The sequence below is a fragment of the Neophocaena asiaeorientalis genome, unplaced genomic scaffold, assembly GCF_003031525.2.
Source record: "Neophocaena asiaeorientalis asiaeorientalis breed wild unplaced genomic scaffold, Neophocaena_asiaeorientalis_V1.1 scaffold130, whole genome shotgun sequence".
Lineage (NCBI taxonomy): Eukaryota > Metazoa > Chordata > Mammalia > Artiodactyla > Phocoenidae > Neophocaena > Neophocaena asiaeorientalis.
This window is the reverse complement of record NW_020173397.1, coordinates 9,777,365-9,803,442: the sequence shown is the minus strand read 5'-3', so window position 1 is coordinate 9,803,442 and position 26,078 is coordinate 9,777,365. Positions and strand designations below refer to the sequence as shown.

At 41.0% G+C, this 26,078-nt stretch overlaps 1 protein-coding gene across 9 annotated transcripts in view; it reads right to left on the bottom strand.

The window, feature by feature from the left end:
- Positions 1-26,078, bottom strand: part of FOXP1 (forkhead box P1) — a 695,723-nt gene that overhangs the window by 362,856 nt on the left and 306,789 nt on the right. For 7 of the 9 annotated variants that reach the window (XM_024747009.1, XM_024747006.1, XM_024747008.1 and 4 more), the window contains one exon: positions 18,496-18,591. The exons of the other annotated variants lie outside the window; for them this stretch is intronic. The gene's annotated coding sequence lies outside the window, so the exon portion shown is untranslated. The remainder of the gene's footprint in view (positions 1-18,495; positions 18,592-26,078) is intronic. 9 annotated transcript variants of the gene reach the window in all.

Here is a 26,078-nt window from a genome sequence, read left to right as displayed (position 1 = left end):
TTTGGCAACGGAAATCTATTATGATGTCAAAAGGTAGCTGACAACATAAAATGTATCCCGCTGAGTTGATGCCTCACACAGCTAAATTTACAACAACAGGAGTATCATAAAAATTACAAGAACTGCAAATTAACCACTGATTTCTAGTTCACTGACATAAATAATAGTAAGGACCTGGATAACTTCCAAACATCTTTACCACTGTTTAATTTGTCAAAATCTATCAAGAGCCTTTCAACCACAAACCTGTCCTCTAAGGTACATTATCATTCCCACACTTAGATTAGCATCAGGGGCAACCCAAGGAAGACTGCATAATCACTAAGACTCCATGAGGATTCTTCTCTCCCATTTGTTAATTCCTCCATGTGTCAGTATCTCACCTCTTTCTTAAGTACCACTCTTACTTTCAATTAGTTATTTAAGATCATTTAAAAATTTGGCTCTCATCTTGTGAGCTATGTCTGTCTGCTTTCAAAATCAGTCCCTCATTACAGTGTTAAGGTTCCTACTGGGCTCAAATTAGCAAGATTTTCTGTTTACTTCATATTTGTGAACCAGGAAGCAGGTAACAGTATGGTGCTAGAGTAGTTAGCTGACAGCTGTTGGGAAACCCAGCAGGTAAGGAGGTCACACGTGGAAACAAAATGACAAAGACAATAATTCCTTTCTCAGAGAAAGTTCAGGTACAGAACCACATGGTTTCCTCCACTAACAATCAACTCTAAGGACTATTCACAGAGATGACAGGAAAATAAAATGGTTTTTAACTTAAATGCAAAATCCCTTCTGAAAAACTATATTCATTCATAGGGAATTTAAAATCACCACTAAACTACTTCATCGCTCATGGATTAAACACCAAAATGTGGATAAGGATAATAAAATGGGTAAAGAAATAAAGAAATGAAACAGAAATGACTTCTAAAATTTTTATTCAGTGAAAATGACCTATTTATGTCTAAATGTATGGATGTGTGTACACGTGAGTATTACCCCACCCCCTGCTTTCCCACTGACATATGTCTAGAACAAATTTACAGTACTCCTGAAAAGAAAAAAATTATATGTTTGGCCATGATATCGTTAGCAAAAACAATCACTCAGTAGTATCACTGACTAAGTAGAAGCTGTATACGCATTTCTGCCGAAACTAGGCAGTTCTAACTCTTTGATTAGTCCTAATACAGTGAGTGCAGGGAGCTGTGTGATAGATACTAAGTAAATCTAGCAAACACTACTTGTGCCCAAATTGGTTTATTTCACATTTCTGTATTTGGGGGGAAAAGCAATTTCTGTATGACAGATGCACCTGCAGTTTGCCATGTGACCTACACACAGAAAGAGCTACAGAGCCATAGGTTTAGCAACAAGGAGAAAATTGCATTTTATTCTTTTTTGCTAAAAAAAGCATCTTTTTGCCATGGAACATGTTTGTATTGAGTTAGTCCACATCTACACAGAGTAAGTGAAAAGTAGAAATGCAACACTGATTTACATCTGGGTAAGTCAAAGCCCCCATCAACCTGCTATCCAAGACAATGTTGGTTTGGCCTCAGCTGGACCCTACTGGTCGCCTACAGTTATAAAATGCATGGGATAAAAAAGCCATCCATCCTTCACTTCTCTTTACCAAGGTAAATGTGGCCTAAATGTCTCCATCAGTGTCAGAAAGTTGCCCCATTATAAAACTAAGCTTTTTCATCAGTGTGTGTAATTTTTAAACCTTAAGACTGAATGAAGTCCTGAAAGCAGGTGACACAACAAGAATGCTCTCTTTTTAAGGAAGTCTTCACCTAAAAACAGAGTCCTGAAATACATGAAGCAAAAACTAACAGAACTGAAGTGAGAAACAGACCATTCAACACTAGTAGTTGGCGACTTCAATACCCTACTGACAATAATGGACAGAACTAGGCAGAAGATCAACAAGAAAACAGAAAACATGAACAACACTAAGAATCAAATAGACCTAGGAGATATCTATAGAAAGTCCCACCCATCAGCAACAACAGAATATGCACTCTTCTCAAGCACACATGGGACATTCTGCAGGACAAATCATAGGCTAGGCCATAAAACAGACCTCAATAAATTTCAAAGGATTGAAATAAAACAAAGTACGTGCTCCAATTACAACAGAATGGATTGGAAACCAGTAATAAAAAGAAATTTAGAAAACTCACAAATGTGGAAATTAAACAACATATGCCTAAATAACGAATGGGAAAAAAGAAACCACAAAATAAATCAGAAAATACTTGGAGATGAATGAAAAGCATGACATAACATACCAAAACTTATAAGATACAGGTAAAGCAGTGCTCAGAGGGAAATTTATAGCTGTAAACACCTATGTTAGAAAAGAAGAAAGATCTCAAATACTTATTTGAGTTAATCAATTGGTTAAATCCACCAATATATTCTGGAACTTGATTCTCCAGTCATAAGTCTAAGCAACAATAGAAAACTAATAAGAACCTGCTGTATAAAAAATTTTTAAAAAAGCAAAAGAAAAAAAAAGATTAAGCGACTTTCACAGCAATCATTTTTAACTCAGTAAAGATACAGCTTTGAAGCTGTGTCATACAGAATGCCACAAAGTTACTTATACGTGAAAGTTTTTGGTAGAACGCGATTCTCTTCTCAGTAATTTCCTAAATGAAGAAACTGAGGTCACATAACAAGTTAGCAGAAGATATAGCTTTAAAACTTTGGTTTTCTGAATTTCACTCTAGTAGTTTTTCGGCTGCAAAAATAATTAGCCTTGTGAACGTAAGTTTTCCATGGCTTAAGATATTTACATGCTGTAAGCTGGTACATTTTTGGCTTACTATTGCCATTCTCCTTTCTAGATGTCCATATGCATTTCCATGTACACATCAGGAATTACAAATCTATTCTGAAACTCATCAAAAGTGTCAGACCACCTCTCCTCAGCAAAGCACTTACTGAAAGATTCCAATGACAAGATAAATGATCTCCACTGTCTCTATCAAGATCAGAGTGGATGACTGTGGGATTGGGGGAGGGAAAGGAGGAAAGTGATAAGGAAGCAAGAAAGGCAAGGATAAATTCTGGCTCCTAAAACTACACTGAGTTACGGGAGCCCACACAAAATGGTCTGGGTAAACTGAAACTCTTAACCTAGAAAGATAGTGGAGCAAAGGCCATCTTCTTGCTGGTCAAACGATCTATGAAGACAACAGTGAATAAGCTGGATTTCAAAAGCAAAGAGACCTTGACTCAAGTGTAAAATCTGCCATTCTGAAAAAAATTTCATTTTTAATTAATTATAGACTTACAGGAAGTTGCAAATATAGCACTGAGTCCTATATACCCTTCACCTAGCTTCCCCCAATGATGACCTTTTACATAGCTGTAGTACATTATCAGAACAAGGAAAATGGCACTGGTACATTGCTGTTAACCAGACTCTAGACTTTATTTACTTTCACTTACTTTTTTCGTAACCCCAGGCAATTTAACACAGCTAACCTCTTTGATCCGCAGTTTACTTATCTGAGACACGAAGGTAGTAAGAGTAGCTATTTCAAAGTATTCATAAGGATTTAGTAAGTTAGTGCTGATATATTACAGTAGTAGCTGACAAACAGTAAAAATGTGATAAATGTTCAGATTCTAATTATTAAACAAGACTTCTGGGATTTCTAGTTCTGCTCTGACATATTCCTTGAAGCTTTTCTTACTACCCGCAAATATAGAGATGGTATCTGCCACCATTTATAGCTTGACTAAACTCAAATGACAAAAAACACTAGAAAAATAACAGAACGTAGCCTACTCTCGAAAGCTTAAAAGGAACTCTAACTCAAATTCCTTTTTGTGTGTGCCCATATCCTGATTTTTTGAAACTTCATTTTTCCAACAGTGAAATGACTCAGGTACTACTAAAAACCTTTTTTGAAACCTTTGGGGGGAAAAGCAGTGGACTAACGAATTAAAATAGCTGAACCTTAAACCAACATCTAAGAATTATCTATTTTAAATGGCTTTGCTTCCCTGTTTCGGGGGTGAGGGGTAGGTTTGGAATTTTTTTTCTAATGTACGTTTTTAAATCTTAATAAGACTTTTATTTTAATCAAACAGATTGAACACAAGCCTGGGTCCACCATGCTAGTTTCCAAACCTACCTGTGTCAGCACTCAGGGACGTAGGGCTCTTTAAGAAGCGGGCTCTTTATTAGGTCATGACTAGGCTTTTGTTTGGAGGCACTTTTTGTATACGTGAGAAAGAAGTGTACATATAAACAGTCAGTTCCAGGCACAATCAAGGCTCCCCAGTCTAGGGGCTATCCACGCTCCTGTCAACCGTTTGTGCGAGCCCAACCAAAATCCCTCTGGCTTTGGCACTGCTGACATATGCCAGTGCCCACAATGCTCCTGGGCCCTACCGCCTTCACAGCTATATCTGAAGGACACGAGTGTTTAATTTACAGTGGCGAAAGAACGTTGCTGGATGTTCCCCCAGCTTTGAAATTTTCAAACCTTGAGAATGGATGAAACTGAAACTTTTAAGATTTTGTTTTTTTGGTTCTTTCTCTTTTTTTTTTTTTCCTACTCTTTCTTCTTTTTGCAAATTAGCTGCCATTTTCAAAACCTGCCACCCACAAACAGTCTGAAACACTGAAGTGTCTGCTCTGTTTCTATCAACAGACATTATTTGGAATCACTTAAAAGGACAAATAGTATGTCTACTAATCAGCCAAACAGCTAGAGTAGACATCTTTGGTTCATCTGAATGCTCAGATGTCTCTTCCATGTTCCTAAAGTCAGACCAAACAAGAATCCTATTTGGCTAGCTTTGGCACTGGGTTCAGATTAGGGCAAGCATCTCAAACCAAGTCATCTCCAAGGGAATCACTTAGGGTTAACTAAGATCGTAGGAAAATAATTTCACAAATACAAGACTTGATCTATTCCAACTACCACATACGTCAATTAACTAACCTATGAGCCTTGGTTTTCTAATCTCAAGATTTATTTTTAACTGGATCAAAGAAAAGACTTGGGGATGGGAGGAAGCAACTTTTTTTATTTTATAAATTATACCAGAATGATCAAAACCTGGTTTCCTAGCTGAATGAAAAAGATGTCTTTACCTCTGTGGACCACTGTCCTCTGTCCCGTTCTAACTCCCTTTTTCTCGACATGAACGTACGTTTCCCTTAAGATTACTTCTTTTTTCCTACCTTGGTGTTATGCAAGATCCCTGCTTATTTTGGCGATGGAGACAAAATAAGAAGAGCCACCCAGAGTTCTCCATTCCAAAGGGAGGAGCTTCCCAAGAAAAGCAAAGTTGTGCCGTTGTATTTCCTTTCAGCACTGCCGAAGAGCAAGAGGCATTCTTCAGAGCGGAAATCAGGACAAATGAGGGGGCTGCTTCTGAAATACCTGTTAGAACCATGAATGGCAGGTGTAGGCAGGGACCATCTAAAGGTTCATGAGCACTTAGTGCTTGTAAAAAAAAAAAAAAAAGGAATTGGCAAGAAAAAAATATATGAGAAGTGAGGTGGTTAAGCACACCCAACATGCAATAAGAAAAGACACCTTTCAAACAAAAAACATGAGACAAGGAGATGCCTTTCATTTCAGAGAGAGCCCAGGAAAATCCAAACTCTCAGATGGAGAAGGCGAACCTTGCCTTTGTCTCTACGCTCAAAATCCTCACAAAAATGACCATCAGACCTAGGTGAAAGGCTTTGAAATTAAGGAGGAGCCAGCATGCTCCTACAAGAAAAACAAAGAGAGCCTTGCATATAGGATATTGGTTTCAATGAGGAAGGGTGGACGCCAAAAACAGTATAAGAATTAAGCGCTCACATAATAGATCACTGTTTGAGTGAGGCGCTCCTGCAGATGCTGGAGTGACCTAAGCCTCACACTTGGAAAGGCTGTGTGACTGGAGCCATGATATATAAAGTAAGACCCAAGCGCCAAAGTTCTGACTGAGCCAAGCAAACTGTGGCTGTTTTTGTTGGGTGGAAGAGGCATTTTTTTTTTTTTTTTTTCCCACGGAGCAAAGAATATTACGGTAAACATCTGCTAACCATGACCACAGAAGGGGTGGTTGTTTTCATCCAGGGTCATTTTAAAAGAATAAATGTAATTAATAAAACCACAGAGTCATAGTACCCAACCTTCCAATAAGGCTGCTTGCTTCTGCCCACAGACCTATTTATTAAAGAAGCACTTAATTGAGAAAGTTCCCTGACGTTGCCATTAAGACTTCTTGGGGGCCACTGATGTGGGGTAAGAATGTTCTGTCTGAAGGGATACTTGAAAATACAACTGGGACTTCCCTGGCGGTCCAGTGGTTAAGACTCCGTGCTTCCAGTGTAGCGGGTATGGGTTCGATCCCTGCTAGGGGAACTAATATTCCACATGCCACACGGCACAGCCAAAAAAACAAGACAACTGGACTTCACTTCTTATCTCATTCCTTAGGGAGTTGTTTTCCAGAAGGTTCTCTATTGGCAAATTATTATTATAATACATGTATTATTTAGGTATCTGAAGCCCCATTAAAAGAAAGAAATTAATGTTCCAATGGGTTTACCTCACACATAAAAGCCCCCGAGGATGTCTCTCTGTCAAAGTACGTCTTTTGAAAATGACTAAAAATTCATATACTCCAGAATGGTTTGGGTTTTTAAAAATTCCTTATTTGGTTCGTTCTTTTGGAAGGAATGGGGAGGTAGGGAAACAATTATTCAGGCTGACTGTCATTCAAATCTGTCACACTGGAGCTCAAAACATCACTTTACCTTTGAACAACCAGCCACAAGCCCCTCCAAAATGAGCGTCACCTATAATTATTACTAAATGCTCCCAATTAAGAGAAAATAATCAAATTCATAAAAACCCAACTTCCATTTTGAGTTAAGCAAAGTTCTGCTTTATCTACAAAGTCAGAGGGTCTTCTAGCCTTAAAAAAAGCCAGTTTTGCATAAACTAGATGCTTTCACTGAATCACGTTAAAGAACTAGGGTTTCCTATTTCTGACCTATGGTCACCTCAATATGACCAATCAACAACATACTACGTTCACTGAGTGTAAAAAACATTTTCTCTCTCTAGCTCTATTTCCCGTGGAACTAGAACACAGCAATTCAGAAAGGTCAGACTTCAGTAAGCTTATTGAAAAAATAAATATTAACTTCATCAGCCCCACTTACTCTCATGGTTGCAGTAATCGGACAGGGTCCCTACTGTTGGACCGGCTCTAAGAGCAGCCTGGGAGCGTGGGGTGGGAGACTGTCAGTGTTTCAACTTTTCCACCAATCAGTGTTCAACAAATACCTATTCAGCACCTCCTGGGTACCCGTTACGGAGTTCAGTGTGTGTGCGTGCGCGTGCACGTGTAGGTGTGTGCGAAAGCAGGGAGGGAGAGACGGGTGAGGTGCTGTCTTCTGAATGCTACCGACACCTCATAGAACTGTTACGGGAAGCTAACGCAAATGTTCACAGAATCTGGAAAATTATTCTTGTGTTTACTTGTTTGTTCATTTTCCGCAAGGCTCGGCGTTCTGTGCTAAGAAGGCAGGCAGGCAGAGATGGAGATGGAGTAAGCGAACAAGGTTTTGATACTCCAACTGCCCTTAAGGATTGAGGAGCCATTAAACAAGGAAGAGAAAGGACTACAAAGGCCCAATCGTATTTAATAACTGCCAATGCCTTCAGCTGTGAAAGAGAGCGAGCCTTAATGGAACCCACTAATTCCACCCCCCAACACAGTCAAGACTCACTTCCACAAGTAAGTCCAGTATCAGAGGCCACTGTGGTCAGAACTGGAATATAACCATGTGTCGCTACACTAAATTATGCTTAAATAAAAATGCAATGCATCCATCCTATTTGTATAATAGAGGGATTAAATCAGCTATAATTTTCAAGCTTTAAAAGAAAATTCCAAGCTTTTAAGTCTATTCCTAGTGAAAGATAATGTGACGAATGTCATAATAAAAAAATAACTTAGTAGGAGGAAATAATTCTTTATCCTTTTAAAATTTTCCTTATGAAATGCATCATTTTACCCTAATGCATTTCAACATACTTACCCCTAAATGTAAATTTGTTTTGATAAAATGAAGAGCATTTGAATCCAAATCGCACAGTGATGCCTCTACACTGATCTGTTATAACTCAGTAATCAGAGTTAACAGACTGCCTAATTAACCAAGTCATCATTTGCCAAGATCCAAATATGGGATGAATTGTGGGCCAAGGAGAAAATATGACGGACATGAAAATTATTAATTCAGGGAAGCATTAAAAGCATGTGGAGTTAAAGTTCTCTGCTAAATCTTACCATCATTAATAACCTTAATTTTTATAATAGAAGTAATATGTGAAAATAAAAAATATATTACATTCAGGGTATATGGAAAAACATTTTTAGATCAACTAGTTATTAGTCATTGATACAATAAATTACTTTTTTAAGCCTTTGACAACCTATGGGGTAAAAATCACAGACACCCTCTGATAGTAAGTAACATCCATTAAGTGCTTCCCAGGTGTCACCATCATGATCAGTGTTTCATATGGATCAATGTTTATTCTCCATATAAACCCTAACCCTTGGGAAGGTACTATTTTTATCTTCAGGTAACATTCAAAAACTGAAGTTCAGAATATTTTTTTTTTACCCACAAGAATGTATGAAAAAACAAACAAAATCCAATCCTTTCAAAATTCTTAGAGAAGTGTTATTAGGAATTCTATAACTTAACTCACCAAAACTTTACCCATGGAAGCTTTATTCACTCATTTGTTATGTACTTAGTAGGAGAAAGGCAATCAGGGTAACTTGACAGAGGCCATGTGGCTAGCCTGGACAGAAACCCTTCATCAGCAGCTATTTCCCATCACTAACATCACTGGTATGGCCTAAAAGACACGTATATTTTAACTGGGCTAAGTAAGGTATTTTATAAGCCGTTTTCCCTAGGTAATTCAAATCCAAGTCCAAATGTAGGGTTTAATTCTAGAAGAGACAGTAAGTCCATCAATCTGATCATTTTTCCCTTGGCTACTTGGTAACTAACTCCTATTCATCCTTAGGGGTCCCAGCCAGATCTCACTGCTTCGGGGGGGTCGGGGGGCTTCCCATCTCCCACCTCCAATGCCTCCTCCCCAACCTCATATATACGTTTACAATCTATCAGTATTTCTGTAGCTTCTCTATCACTGTATTATAATCGACTTTTCTGTCTACCTTGTAGATGTAAGTATGTTGAAGTCAAAGACCTTGCTTTAGGACCTACGACAGTGACAGATGGTTGGCGGATGGCTGGACAGAAGGACAGATGGAAGGAGTACAGCAATGAATGAAGCCCAGGCTCCTTGAGGACAGAGGCATGGTAGTATTTTTGAGGCAAAACCCACTTCATCGATGTCAATGTCACTGGAGATGTCCAAGTAGTAGGCACAGAACTTAATGGGGAACATCTCAGATGACACTCAATCTTGGAGAGCTGGGCTACATATTTAAATGTTCCTGCCAACTCTGTAGTCCTATATCTTTACTGTGCATCAAGTACAGTGCCTTTCTGAGTGATCCTGGATCCTGGACCAGGAAAAAATAGTTATACAGGACATGATCGGGACCACTGGATGAAATTTGAATAGGGACTGAGGTTTGGACTATATTTTATTAATATTGTATCAATATTACCTCATTGTACTGTGGTTATGTAAGAGAATGTCCTTGTTCCTAGGGAAAAAAAAAAACAAACCTGATTTATTTAGGAATAAAAGGGTATGACATCTGCAATCAACTCTCAAATGGTTTTGAAAACAATTATGTACAAGTATAGACATATGTGTGTATGTGTATTATATAGGTAGATCGATAAGACATGATAGAGCCAAGGAGCAAAATGTTGAATGTAAGCAAAGGGATCCTTTCGGGGGAGTTCCTTGACTACTCTTGCAACTTCGCTGTAACTTTGAAATTACTGCAAAATTAAAAGGTGCCTGTGCTTCAAAAAAAAAAAAAAAAAGTACAGTGCCTTATAGGATATATATGCGCACTCTACCTTCCGAAAATTCTGTCCCTTTCTTCTGAAACAAGCACCCCTTTCATCCACTTTCCATTGTCTTGTGCAGGTCAAAGGTCATTCACCTCTCTTGAGACGAGCACGTGACCCACGCCAGGCTACCCACTGCTTCACACCTCCCCGCCAACCCAGCCTTGCTCCAACCCCAGAAACTGTTTCAGGGATAGGCACATGGCACACAAGGGACCAATCACAGAACCAGGAAGATCCAAATTCTGTGAGAGCTGCTAGGACTTATAAACAAAGATCCCTTTCTGCTGGAGTTGCTACAAAAGCAGAGTGATGAATGGTTATGTTGCGACAAACCGGTCAACGACTCCACGAAGGAATCCAACACAGAGCATTGCACGAGACTTGAGACCGAGACTTAACAGCGAGATCTGAACCCCCCACTCCAGATGCTCCTGAAGCTCATTCTACCAGCCACGTTCCCAGCATCATGACCCACTTAACTCCTCTGTATGCCTAAACTGGTCCCAAGTTACCCAAGAGGCCTAACAAATGGTGGGCTCAGTATCTGAAGGCACAGACGCATTATAAATGGTCTGCTGGTTGTGTCAACAAGGACATACGGACAATTCCAGCCCCTGGAGTAAAAACTGCTTATTCGTTGGTCTTTTGTGACTGGCTTTTCTATATTTTTTTCAAGCCTAATATTTTACTAAGTTTTTTAAAAACCTATTATCTGTTATTTTTGAATGTCAAAGTCCTTGGCATACAGCTTATGAATCTGGAATTCTATTGACCAAGGAACCAAAGATCTTCTAACTTTGCTACCCAGTGTTACCTGGAAGTACCCAGACCTTCACTTTGGTAAATAAAAAGCCTTCCAGGTGAATGCATCTCAAGAACTAAACCTGCCTGCTGGGAAAATGCCCCAGGTACAGGACTGCTGCTTTGGGAAGGGGACCCTCTCGCCTGCCACACTTTTCCACACAGGTGATTGAGTGGAACACTTCAATCGTTGGGTAGTCAGAGGCTAACACGAACTAAAATGAGGGCTGCAGAGATGAGGTTAATTAGGATAATGTACCAGAGAAAAATGACTCAAAGATCTAGAGAAAATGTCTTAACAGGCACGTCCAACTAGAGACCGAAGAACGCCAATTAAGTGGCTGTCCTTGTTCTGAATCACATCGGGACTTAACTTTTATTTCCCAAAGCTCTTGTACTAGCAAAAAGAATTAAAGCATTTGAAAAAGGCTACTAAGATCAAACAGAGCTGGCTAGATGGCACTGAAGTATAAAGTCTCAACACGCAGCATACAAGCAGCCCCAAAGTGAAAAACGTATGATCAAACAAAACCATGCTTGCAAATCAACACCCTAGGAAGACGCTGACATGGTGAAAACAATATGGTGCGGTGGTTAGAGGAAGAGTGGCTGGGTTTGAATCCCAGCTCTACTTATAATGAGTAGAGAAGTTTGAGGGAATCATTTCACCTCACTAGGCCTCAGTTTCCTCACCTGTAAAATGGACTTTTTAGAATCATACCCATCTCAGAGAGTTTTGTGAGCTCATATGTAAACTCCCACTAAAGGCAGCTATTACAGGGAAGACTTTTCACAACTAGACTGTTTCTCTTCACCGCTGGTTTTGGAATTTCTCAGGATTAGGTTTTGCATGAGTTTTAAAAAGTCTACTCTTCTCTCTCATTACTTGCAAGGGAGAAGGGGGAAACTGCACACACAAGGATTGGTGATAACATGAAATGCAAGTTCTTCTAGGCATATACAACTATAGAAAACCCTATGCATGCTTTATTCTAGTAGAATTTTAAAAAAATTATCATGTTTAAGAAGTGGGCTGGAAGCGAAGGAATAGATGTGTGTCACCAGTAACAAATGATCTGGGGCAGAAATGGACAAAGACGGCCTCTCTTGATGTGAACACCCACGGTAGATAAAGGTTGACTGACGGTCCATAAGAAGCGGCAATGTGAGATTCAAGCCCCAGCACATCATAACCAGACTCACCTGGCCCTGAGAGGCACACTGAATGCAGCAACATTTCAAAACATCAGAGAAAACCCCTTGGAACGCTCCTAATCTTTCCTGCTGATGCTCAGACATCAGGATACTGAGAAGACGGCTGCATGGGTGGTGATCCAGGTTGTCAGGCTTCCCGTGTAAACGACACGAATCAAGTCTCGCATTACACGGATCTGTTTCCCCTTTCGTGATTATTGTTTTCGTTTCTGAAATGGTATTTGGAGACAAGGGTGTTGCATGTTTTTTATAGATGGAAGAAAAGCTGGGTCTTTGCCACTCCAAGGGCTGTTATGAGTCTAATAAAGGTTTTTCCTGAATCGTTTGCTTCACTTAACTCCTGCTCATTGAACTTCAGCTTTTTTGCTTCTAAAAAGGATATTAGCAACCAAATGTGATGCCCTAAACTGTATTTTACTCATGCTCTTTTATTTTTATTAAGCTGAGAGGGACAAATTATAAATCAACAAAAATTAATGGCTTTTATTTTTTTATTTATTTATTTTTGGCTGTGTTGGGTCTTCGTTGCTGCGCACGGGCTTTCTCTAGTTGCGGTGAGCGGGGTCTACTCTTACGGTGCGGTGCGCAGGCTTCTCATTGCGGTGGCTTCTCTTGTTGCGGAGCACGGGCTCTAGGCGCGCGGGCTTCAGTAGCTGTGGCGTGCGGGCTCTAGAGCGCAGGCTCAGTAGTTGTGGCGCACGGGCTTCACTGCTCCGCGGCATGAGGGATCTTCCCGAGCCAGGGCTCCAACCTGTGTCCCCTGCATTGGCAGGCGGATTCTTAACCACTGCGCCATCAGGGAAGCCCCTATCGGCTCTTTAAATTTCTTAGATAACCCTAGCTCTTCCATAAATCATGTCAATGAGAGCATGTGACTTGATATAGGTCATCTTTTACCACCAAAAGCTGTGGGATAGAGAGAGAGACAAATCCCTCTCTGTGCTTGGGCTTTCACACAGCAAATGCACAACGAACAGCACAGTTCAACCAGGCCCCAACTAACACAACATAGCAACCAGAACAGACCCTCTACCTTAAGCAGGTGAAAGAAATAAAAGCTCACAATGAAAGATATTTACATCTACCTCCGTTCAATCCATACAGACTTGAATTTCCTTTCAAAAAAGAGATATGTAAATTTTCAGGACCGATACATCAAGGGTACAATTTTTTAAAAACTATTTATTTATTTATTTGGCCACGCTGGGTCTTTAGTTGCGACACGCAGGATCTTTGTTGCCACCTGTGGGATCTTCTTTTTTTTTTAGTTATGCCATGCATGCAGGATCTAGTTCTTTGACCAGGGATCGAACTCGGGCCCCCTGCATTGGCAGTGCAGAGTCCTAACCGCTGGACCACCAGGAAGTCCCCAATTTTTTTAAAATTAGAATTTCCAGGCAACTTAAGACATGGTCTATTGTGAGGCAGGAGATCAAATGAGCTCTGATCACTTAAGGATGAAACATCTCCCCAGCCAGGCAGCGTAAGGACAGTGCAGGACCTTCAACTCCAAATTCCAAAGGTGTTTTTGCATGTGGGTTGAGCTCCAAACACTGAGCCATCCCAGCATTTGAGGTTTATCACTGGCCTTATCTGAAACAGATCCCTCACATCCAACAGTCGACATGCTAACAACAAATATAAAACAGGTCATCCCACTGCTCGCTCATTTTCCACTTTTTAAAGGTAATTCAGTGCATGAAATGAGCGAATCTAATAGGGAATCCAGGTTCTTCACCATCTTTACCCCCTTTAAAATGAAGATCACAAGAAAGGACGTTATGAGTTTTGTCAGTGTGGTTCCCAGTACCCTCCTGTTGATCTTCCTGAATGAACAGCATTGTCACTGTGGTCCAGAACCTGTGCAAAGTACTGTACACATAGCATCTCATTTAACCCTTGCACGAACGCTACGAGCTTATTTATTAGGTCATGCCATTTCCCCTGCCTCAGGTAAGTAAACTGAGGACCAAAGAGAGGAAGTAATTTGTCCAAGAACAAAGAGCCAGGGAATGAGAGTGCTGGGATTTCGGCTTGGAATCCAACACCCTTAATGAACTTATACCACCCACCATAAGCTTTAGAACCAAAAGGCAAATGATTCTGTCTTCATGGGGAAGGTGATGATGTATAACCCTTTCCGGATGGGACACACAGAGCATCAAAGACTTGTACAAGGTAGAGAGGAAGCTTTCCAGAGAAAACCCAAGGGAAGGATTCTATTCCTATAATAAAGGTGACGTGTATGGATTCCTTTCTTTTCTTACTCTCTCACCCAGATGCAGTCCTCTTAGTACCATGAAATATAGAAATTCACAGGGAAATCCCAAATGTCCTCTGACTGCTTCAGCAAATACTGACTGACAGCCTGCCTACTATTCACTGGGCACTGTCAGCCATGAAGAAGCAACACTGATTCAGACAGATCTGCCTCTTGCTTATGACCTGGTTAACAGGTATATTCAGAAGGTGACAGAGCTGTAGTAAGTGAAACAGACAAGAGGCTTGGGTGGCTGAGAGTGAGACGGGGGAAGAGGGAAATCATCTTTAATGGGGGGAGTCAGGGAAGCCCACCCCAAGAAGGTGATATTTGAACTGAATAATGAAGGATGAGAAGGCGTTAGCTCTGTGAAGCACAAAAATTGTTCCGGGCAGAGAATCGCATGGTCCAGGGGCAAGGAAGATTTTAAGGCATCTGAGCACAGTACAGTGTCTAAATAAAATACTTGAAACCACAGAGCAAAAATTTAGTTTCCAAGAGTCTCTTGATAACGTAAGAGCCACTCCTGCAAGCCACTACTTCCACAGAGTCAACTAATCAACAGACAGCCATGGTCAAGGGGTCGCCAGCGCTTCTCAATCTCTGGGACACGTCGCCAACTGGGCCGTCCATGGGCACAGCTGATGATCTCTGCCACAGTCATGCGGCAGCTTCTCTGTGCCTACGACACTGTTCTTTGAGGGCCAGTCCCAAGAAGACGTGTGGGGACCAGGGGCCGCTTTGCAGACTCAGCACGAAGGCGGGGACGGGGATGAGGCCGGGCAAGACCGACCTCATGTAGCATCAGCCTGCATGAGTGAAACCCTACTGAGTTTCAGATTATCATCAGCAATACCAACCTGAAAGCAGTTAGTGAATTCTGCTTGCTGGGCAGGCCCAGCATCTGAGTAAGTCAAAACACGGAATAAAGAAAGAACTGCTTGCCTCTCGGGGGAAAGCGTCAAAAAGGGACCCAGAGATCTAAGTTCTGTTAGCCGGGCTGTCCAGCTGTATACGTGGCTGCAGAGTCCTTGGAGACGGGCATCAAAGCCACCTCCCAGGGCTTTACTTAAACTTCCAACAGAACACCAGGCGAGAAGCAATGGATTGTGAAATATACATTGTCTACCAGTACAGTAACGGCCAGTGGACCAGCCAGAGGATGGTAAAAACTCCTCAGACTGGGATTTCCAGCACATCACCCAGGGCGCACGGCACAATGCTGGCGTTTATTACCTACCAGGAGCTGTGCTAAGCTCTTTACAAGCATCATCTCAGTAATTCTTTATAGGAATCCAGCTCCTATTTGTATCCCCATTTCCCAGATGAGGAGGTCATGGCCCAGAAAGGTTAAGTAACTGACACAGGGGCACTCAACCAGTAAATGGAAATGGTGGAATGTGAACCTAGGCTGACTTAACTTCAATGCAGACACTCTTACCCACATTGCTATCCTGCAGCTACAGCAGGCATTCAAGAAATGTCTGTGAATGCATCAGCTACCATGTTTCATGAGCATCTACCACAGGCTGGTATAGGCAGAGACAATATTATGAAGGAAAGGGAAGTCTCTTCTGTGGGATGGTAATTTTCCCGAGAATAAAGTACAGGCCAATCTGGAAGAGAGAAACTGGACGGGAGTGGCTTACTTGTCTCCTCCACCCTCCAGAGTAAGCTTTCAGCAGACATATGGCGAAGAGCAAAGCAGAGGTGTAGAGTAGGCGGCACTGTCCAGTCTCTGAGGGATAGTTCAAAGCCATCCGTGGCAGCCCTCACACATACTGGGAACAACACAGTTGGGTGCAGGCCTGTATGTCCTAGGACCTCATGCTAGGACTAAGGCTTTAACAAAATCTCCCATCCAGAGGAGAGGAAATCCATTCGAAAATTTGGGCATTTAAATTTTTTTTTATTAATTAATTAATTTATTTATTTATGGCTGCTTTGGGTCCTCATCGCTGTGTGCGGGCTCCTCACTGCGGCGGCCCCTCCTGCCGCAGAGCACGGGCTCCAGGCACGTGGGCCTCAGTAGCCGTGGCTCGAAGGCTGCAGAGCTCAGGCTCAGCAGCTGTGGCGCACGGGCCTAGTTGCTCCGCGGCATGTGGGATCCTCCCGGACCAGGGCTCGAACCCGTGTCCCCTGCACCGGCAGGCAGACTCCCAACCACTGCGCCACCAGGGAAGCCCTGGGAGTTTAAATTTTGGTTGATGGTTCTCATGAGACAGAAATTGCTTTCTCAGATTTGCCACGGCACTTCTAGTAAGAATATTGTGGTCCTAAAATATTTACTGAGTTATGTATCTCTGCTGAGAATTGAATAAGCTGAAATTCAAACATGTAAAATTCAAATAAGACATTATACACACAAATCAGTCAAAGAAAGAAGGCATTCATCAAAATAAATAAAAATTAGACATGGAAGAAAAACTGAGAGCATGATTTCATATAAATAACCACGATTGCTGCTCAGTGACCATACACCTTTTCTTCATTACTACTAGAACCTGGAATTTATCTGGGACAACAAATTTCTCAAGTCTAAGGATCCAATTCCCAGATGCCCTTATATTAGGGGTGGAGAAAAGGATGTAAATAGAAGCCACTGAGCAAGACTTCAGGGCAAGTTCTTTAAAGAGGACTTCCTCAGTTGGGAGGACTACTCTTTTTGTTCCTTGTGCTTTTGCCTCTTCCTTTCAGGATGTAGAAGCAGTGGCTGGTGAGCCAGCAGCCATCATGTGACCGTGAAAATGAAGCAACACCTAAACAGGCAAGCAGAGCATAAAGACAGAAAGCGCAAATTGCTCTCCCCCAGACATCTTTTCCCCAGACATCTTTTATGCGAGAACACACAACTAATTTTTTTAACATCACGTAGGTGCATCTCTGTTACTGGAAAACAATTCTTAAATGATAGAAAGACATGAAAACATATCTAAAGACTAGCCTACTACTTTTTGTCAGAAAACAAAAACCCAAAACTAGGAATTCATGAATGGAGATTCTGATTACCCCTCTATTCACCAAGCTGTTTGTTTAAGTATGACTTTCCTTAATTAGTACCACTAGTCCAGGGAAGCATATTTGCTGAACCTGTCTCTATGTTTTGACATGCAAGGCTTGTGAATTTCAAACACACTTGTAGACATCCGAAGCATTATTATTTATTAGGGCCTATTTTAAAGGTGGAAGATCTGAAAACACTCTCAGAATCTGATGATTCGAGGAAATTTAATAGCTCTGTATCGGCATTAGATCTTTAGCCTGCCATAATCTATCCTCATAGCCCTTCATCCGTATTTGATACCAAAGAGGCATTTCAACAGCTTGTCCATCAACTATAAAATAGAAGGAACATACAGCCAAACCACATGACTTAGAAAATAAAAGACTTTCCCTCACACTCATTTAGCTCATGAAAACCCAACGTGATTAAAAGGGTGAAGGAGGTATATTCCACTAGGTGAGCCATAATAATGGTATGCGGCATCCATTACATTTGTAAGGAGTTTCGAAATTTTCAAAGTGCTTTCCTGTACATTATATCTTGTTTCATCCTTACAAATACAGCCTACTCCTACCTCAGTAAAAAGGGCATTATTTTTTTTATTCCCATTTCTTCTTGATAAATGGTTTGCTCAATAACAGAGGGACTGCTACCTGGTGAGGTATCCTGATTCCAGGTCATCTGTTCCCCCCTTTGATGCATTAGATCAGGGTCCACAAACTACGGTCTTTAGGCCAAGTATGGCCCACGACCTGTTTCTGCAACTAAAGTTTTATTGGATGCAGTCACGCCCATTTGTTTACCTATAGTCTGTGGCTACTTTTGCGCTACATCAGCAGAGTTGACTAGTTACAAAAGAGACGCTGTGGTCCATGAGGTTAATAATATTTACCATCTGGCCCTTTAGAGACAAAGTTTACCAACCCTTCATTAGATCACCCTTCCACAGATATGATGCAAGTAACAAATCCTGCTCCGAAAAGCCATAAAGCTATCGTGGAAGGCAATAAACCTATTCCTGCTGGCTTTGGAACTCATGCTTGATCATGGGGCATTCCATTATCTTCTGAAGGATTAATATATCCAGTATCGTGTCACCTGCAAAGGCGGATGGCAACTTTTAATCGGTACACAATATAAGTGTTGTTTGCCACTCACCCTGAACTTTTAACGTGTCTCACAGCCATAAAAAGTCTGGAGGTCACTGGTTGGGGGCATGCATAATGCCACAGGACTGCAACACACAGAGAGACACTGAAAGCAAAAAGAACAGAAGAGGTTAAGAGAAGCGGCAAACTGTGTTGCCTCAAAAGTAACACATTCACGTGAGCCTTAGGTCTTCCTTATTGACACCGTGCTTTTACATTCAATATATAATCATGTATCTGTGTATCTATTTTGTCCTTTCCCTTCTAGAATCAGCATTCCATGTAGCTCATAATTTGAGTTCAGTGTTATAGAATTATAGCACAAAGATGTTACAGAGTCAAGTAAAACTGCTACTCTTGAGGCCACTGTCATTCACTTAGGAAGTTTGGTTCCTTTAACTTCCAACAGTTCTTATTTTTGAGGATAACTTCTAGGAATTACAATGTTATCTCATTCTGAGAAATATGGGTAAGATGATCCCTGAGTCCCAGTCCAGGCAAACACAAAATCTTACTCCCCAAAGGTTACAGTTCTTCTTCCATTGCATTTCAAATGCAGAAGGAGGCTGTGAAACAGCCCTCTCATGCAAACAGTCAGCCTGTGAATGTGCTCACGTGTGCTGAGGCTATGCGTTTTCACGGCTTAGTTGGGTTATGAGTATTTTCCAAATACAATGCCAAGTAAGTCGAAGTTGCTGACAGACAAGTCAGCTCATCCTCAAGCAGTTTCAGCAAGTTTTTGTGAATAGCAGTCAGTAGCAGGGTTTTACATGCCAGGCCTTTTCTGCTTAGATCCTTGAGATGATAATGACACCTGTACAGCCCTGAAGGTGACAGAAGGGACCCGCTGTGAGGTAGGGAAATGCAACTACAGGATGAACAAAAAGCACGACCTCTTCCCTGTGTGTGTGCTGTTCCCTTGCAAAAGTAAACTCAGACAACGCTCCATGAATGCACATGTATTCTAATCTAATCAGACAGAGAAGTTGAAACCAAAAAAGAGATGTGTGAAGTTTTATGATTTGAATAGTCGTGTATCTCCGGAAACTACGTGGGCTGTCTGTCTACCGGGGCTCAGCAGACTGTTAAGTGGTGGTGCTCCCAGTGGGTGCCTTTTCTTGACAGGAGATAAACTCAGGACAGATTGGTCCACACTCTGTTTTCTAGGTATCAGGTATCGATGTGAGTGTAAACTGTTTGTCAAATACATCACGGCCTAAGAATCGTCATTCCCATATGAGTTTAACATGCTGTGTTAGCGTTATTCTCCTTCAACAAGGCAGCTTAAGAGCACGAAAAGAATGCATCAAAAATATTTCTCCAGGTAATTTCAGTTGGCAAAGTTCAAACTTAATTGGTGACCTCATTAATGAGCAACGGCCACCACAAGAAAGAGGACCCTTGTCACGGACTTCTCAGAGCAATGAGATAACGAAGTTAATTGTATTGTTTCCAATGGATTTACACTGGCTTCCCTTCAGAGGCTACATTTTCCAAACATTCGTTCTGACACTCCATGTGTATGCTCGCTCCTCTTGAAAACCTATCAGCTGTGGGCTCCTCCAGGAAACGTCGGCAGATCACAGCCCTCACATCAGGGCAAAGCAATTGGAGAACTTTTCTACCCTTTATTATCTACTTGTAAAATGTTATAAGCCTGTAAACTAGTTAATTTATAAGCCGTGTTAATAATTTGCCCACACTTGATCGCAGGTTTCGCAAACACGGTTTCCAGGGGTGTGGGAGGATAATTTGTAGGTCCGGCATCTCTCCTAAGGGGACACTAACTAATTTGACACAGTAACATGACATTGATGGTGGGACACACTAATGACCACACTCCAGGACGTGGCTGTCAGCCTGTCGTTCCAGTGAAAAGCCAGCTTGCCTTCGCCGCTGCTCGGTACACGATGCTCAACTAATTATTCAGACAGCGACATTAATGAGAGCCCTCGTGTTTATTTTCAACATACTAACCAGCGCTTAGCTTCCATTTGTCGGATATGGTCACTGATTAAAATGTGGCTCATGAATAGTAAATCTGAACTCGAATATAACAAAGGAGTACCCGAGGAAAAATGAGGAACAACTGATTGGAAAACCATCCTTGTCAACTCGTTTTCAGTCTCAAATTTCATCAAGGACAAAGTGACAGGTAGCAGGAAATGCTGTGAATACCAAGAAAAAGTGAAAGGGATATTTTTAATCACCTATGGCCATATACAGTCTTGACTCTTGACCAAAAAGCCACAGGATCAACTCCAGGTCAAGAGCAACTTATATCTCAAATAAACTTCACCAACTTTATGGTACTGAATGAAGATTTCTTTTGAAGTTAGTTTTTCCATGGAATGACCGAAAGGCTTGTTTGCTTTAGTGTGCTTTTTCAATCTTACAGAATTTTGATCTTTGATGAGACTGTCTCAAATATGATCTTCACAAACATCACTGAACGCAAGTGTGTTTTTTCCAAATCTATTGTAAATCTGTACTACTGAGGGTCTTCTTAAAAATGTTCTTTAATATCCTCTTTACGTCTTGTTTCTAGTCTGCTAAACCTTGCAATCAAGTTCTTTCTACTTTAAATTAAATTTCTATTTTGGTATGATAAATTTTGTCCTTCATTTAATGGTGATTATAATCCTAAAATGTTCATATAATCATAATTTAAAATGAATAACTTTAAAAAGGTGTGCTTAGATCCATGAGAGATATTAAAAAATTGAAAATGGTCCTGATGTGGTTCATTGTAAGCTGTGCACTTTGAATCAAATAACAATGGCAGCATTTCAACAAATGTCCTATCTGCCCTCGTGGATAAAAATTCCACTCAATACCGTGCATGACTTCTGCTTTTATAGGGTAGCAAAATAAATCTGAGTCCACGTAGACCACTTTGGTAATGAAAATGTCACTGAAGGCAACATTTCTTAAGTATCTATCTCTAAACTTACTCTGTCATAGATCTGTGATTTTAGAATGCCAAAGTATGTAAATGGCACACAACATGTGGGAAGCAGATTCAGATCACAGGCTAATTTTTAAAATATATTTAAACACGTATACAGATTAACTGTCTCTACCCAGCATTACTGTCTCCAAATGTTATTTACGTGGGTAACTGTTAAAGACAGGTTCTCAGATTACTGGCATCTTTGTGTCTTTTATGCCTGGGGAGCATGTATCCTCCATAATAACCCAAGAAGATGTGGTCAGCCTGTGGCAGAGACTCACTGAATGTTCATCAGATCTCTTCCTTCTTCCTGGGTGTACACAGCTGGGATGTATTTCCAGTTAGGTGGGTCCTTGCGGCTGAGTTATGGCCAAACAGATGGAAGTTGCTATGTTACTTTCATCCTGACCCAGGATCCTCTGACCCATCCCTAATGCCCTCTCTCTTCCCTTGGTTGTGAGCCCAGAGGTCCAGGGCAGAACTCCAAGTCCTACAAGATGGTGGAGTCACTGGGTGGAATAAGCCAAGGTCTCCGAAATACCACACGGAGCAGACCACCACACTTGTTCCCCACCAGCCACCAGACGGAGGTACCTCACAAGTATACCTGCACTAAGTTAAGCCTCTGAGACTCAGGAATGCTTATTACATTTGCCACTTTGTATCTCTTACCCGAATACACAGACCCTTCTAATTTCCACCCGGTTCCAAACTTATACTTGAATTTCGGAAACACCACACATAGAGTTGCAAATTTGGAAAAATCCCTGAAGATACGTTATAGTTGTGATTGTTTGCTCCTCTAATTAACCTAAGGGTAGAAAGAAGAAAGGGAGCAGGCAGCTAATGTGTTCCCAAAACATGTCAGGTGTATCTTTCCTTACTTTATCTTCACATGGCCCTGTGAGGCGGTCCGATTTCCATTTTACGGATGACAACATTGAGCCTCTAAGAAGTTAAATATGAGCCAACGCCAGGGAATGTAGATCCAGTGGACATTTTCTTAGTTGACTGCCTCTTGGCTTTTAATACCCAGATTTTGCAGGAAATGCTTATTTCTAAGTCAAACGTTTTTGCTTGTTGCTTATAAAAGAAAAAAGTCCATGACATGCTCTAAAATGTAATACAACATTTTCAATTAAAAGCATGAGGAGAAAGTGTCAAGTTACAATACAATCGGCAGAATGTCAGAAACTTCTGTAGAGGTTTTGAAAAGCCAGCAACAAAGGGGATGTGTCGCGGATGTTCTTGGTGATAAAAAAGGAAGAAAAAAAAAAGAAAGCCACGTTTCAAAAAAAAAAAAAAAGCATGTTGAGAGCATATTAATTGTTGAGAAATCAATGTTTTAGACATTTTTACATTCTTAATGCAATGGTTGTTAACTATATATAAGGCATTTTACTATACTTTGGTCATATTTTAGAACAAGGGTTGGCAACCTTTTTCTGTAAACGGCCAGACGGTGAACATTTTAGATGCTGCAGCTTTTGCAGCTGTAAGTTCTCTGTGGCAACTACGCCACTCTGCCACTGCAGCAGGAAAGCAACTAAAGGGGATAAATAAACAAATGGGCGCTGTGTTCTGATAAAACTTTATTTACAAAAACAGGTAGCGAGCCGGATTTGGCCCCAGGGCCATAAGTTGCCAACTTTTTTTTTTTTTTAATTTCATCCCTCCCCCCGTTTTGGGGAAGTATAATTGACTTATTATGTTAGTTTCGGGTGTACAACAATATAGTAAATTCGGTATTTTTATATGTTACAAAATGATCACCACCATCATTTGCTACCTTCTGCCTTAGAAAATTGATTGGGGGTTTTACATACTGACACATAACACATTATGATTTCTCATGTGTTAAATAATGGGAAATAGTATCACTGCAACGAAAAGAAAAAGCTGATGGTTTTTCTCAGCCAGCACAATCAAGTCCCCGTCTTAAGGTAATGGAGGCAACAGTCACCTTAAAGTGACCTTATAATAAATACTGCTTTAAAAAAAAGTAAAGCAAAATAAATAATGTGTAGATTTAAAATGTCACTGGAGGACTGAATGCTAGAAGCAAAAAATGACAACCTCTAGAAGTTTCAAAAACAAGTACAAAGTCTCCCCATATTAGAACCAAACAGCTTTCTTGGATCTGGAGGACGCTCTTTAGCAACCAATTCCAGAGTGGGAGCTATGTGTCCAAAGACAGAATATGCCAGAAGAAACGCATCAAATATATTCTCCCGTCATTCTCCCAAGAATGTAAAGTTGTTGTAACAAGGTTTTAGTTCACTTTTTTTGGGTGGGTGGTAAAGCTCACAGACGTAATACAGACAGAGAAATGCTTTTTTAAAAAAAATCTCAGTTCCCCATTCATGTTTTATTACAACAGTGAAGTACACAAGATGGTCTGAGACACAAAATGGATAAATTGTATGAATTTGTTTTACCTAAAATGTCAATTCCAACAGAAAAAAAGCAAGTCAATGACAGCCCAGTCTGACAAAGGAATAGTTTGTAGCCATTAAAAATAACTCCAGGAATAGGGAAATGCGTACAGACGCTTGTTATGATGGGACATGAAATAAGATAGAAAAATCATAGCTGAAGTACACTCTGAAACATATGCATCAAAAAAAGAAAAAGAAAAGAAAATGGACAGAGAGTTTGCCTTGGAGGAAATGGGATTAGCTGCTATTTTTCTTCACAGTTTTTTTGTATTTTTGATTCTCTAAAACAAAGCAATTTCTCAAATATCGGTTATAGAATCTGAAAAAGCTATCAGAACTTCCAAAAGAAGAAGACATTCGCTGTACATTTATTGACACTCATTTATTAATGGCTTTTGATTGCCTCTTTCTCAGAACAGGAGTGTCTTGAGAGCAGACATTCGTGTCATCTCTCATTTCCCAAACATGGTGTTATAGCACCTCACGCACTCAATTAACATTCCTCGAAGCAACTGAAGAGTTCACCTTACTTTTAAAAAGTCCTCTAATGAGATTCTATAAATAAATTAAATTTTTATACTTTAAGCCTTCAAAAAAAAACACAAAACAATCTTGCTGAAAGCATTTGATCGCTTGTAGATTATAGCTGTAAATCAGTTGCCTGATTCAAAAACTGCACTTTCTCTCTTTCCTTTTTCCGTGATGGCACACAATAACTTTGTCTTTCAATAACTTAAAACAATTCTGAGTCATTGGCTCCTTAAACACAAAATACATCTTGATCAACGAAGCTTGCCATTTCATAAATATTTACCCCAATGCACTACCCTGCTTTGAAGGGGGGATGGTGAGCTCCCGATTGACAAGTAACTTCTGAGCAGAAAGAGGGAGAAGACCTCTCATGTCGGCGAGGAAAAAGGTGCTACGCTGTCTCCACATTCACTCTCTCCCGTGGAGGGCTCTTCCCCACCAGCCAAAAAGCACACGACAAAGGCAGTCATCATTCATCACTGTTTTCTTTCTCTCGGTCAATCTCTTTCTCAGACAGACACACACACACACACACACACACGCACGCATACTCACCCTGCACTCACCTCTCACTCCCCGCCTGCATACTTTCAATGGCTCCCCAGTACTCGCAGGGAAAGAGATCAAAACCTGCACTTGGCCCTTAAAAGGCCGCTGGAGATCTTTCCAGCCTCCAGCTCAACTACACATCTCCACTGGCCCTGCTCAGCTTCTCACTGTGCCTCTGTACTGAGCTAAAAGGATAGAGGAAGGAAGACTGAGGACTAGATGAAGATTCCAGCTTCCTTCTTGAGAACCACTGTGGTCAAGAAGACAGTGGGGAAGAAACATCTTTTTTCAAAGAAAAAAAAAAAAATAGGCATCGTCAACACTTTATTAATATGTTTTCCTCCACTTAAATTTCCCATGGTATCTTCTGGAGAGAAATAAACTGAGATGAGTACACAAAAAGCTTAAGCCTTAAAAGCAACTCCAGCTTTCTCCTCATCACATAACCATTCGCCCAAGGGTTGTCTGTAAGCCCACAACAACGACAAGTGGGAGAGATTTTGTTGGTTCTCACCACCGGGAAACTCTTTTCTCCGAACTTGTCAACTCCAGGAGGAAAAGAGAAAGGGAGAGCCAACTGCAGAACACAGCGAGGTCCCACCATGGGAAAGCCAATCTGTGTGCAGTCACACTCGCACTCGGGGTAGACTATCCCATCTTACAGTGGAACAAATACAAACCACAGCTGGCTCATCAACAAATCCCCCTGCCTAACCCCAGAGGAAGACGGGCTTTCAGTTGGGAATGAAATGAAAGACATCTTCCTCACGACATGCAAAAATCAAGGCCCTCTGAGGATTATCGTTCTTCTGGTCTCTGGGGGAACAAGGGTGTTGATGAGCAGCCAGCAAAAAGAGGAGGTGCTATGCTTCACTGTGATCAAACCTCAGTGGCCCAAACCAAAGTAACACGTTGTTGGGGACTGTCACATGATAACTAGTACCATTTCATTTTCCTCTTCCTGGGCACACAGGACGATTATGTTGCCCCATTTTCCTGACTCTTAGGTTGGGACCACGTGTCTGATTTCTGGTCCATGGGATGGGAGCAGAAGCAAGGTGCCCCACTTCCAAGCCTGACCAAAGAATCAACTGTGCTCCCTGTTCTTCATCCCCCGAGACC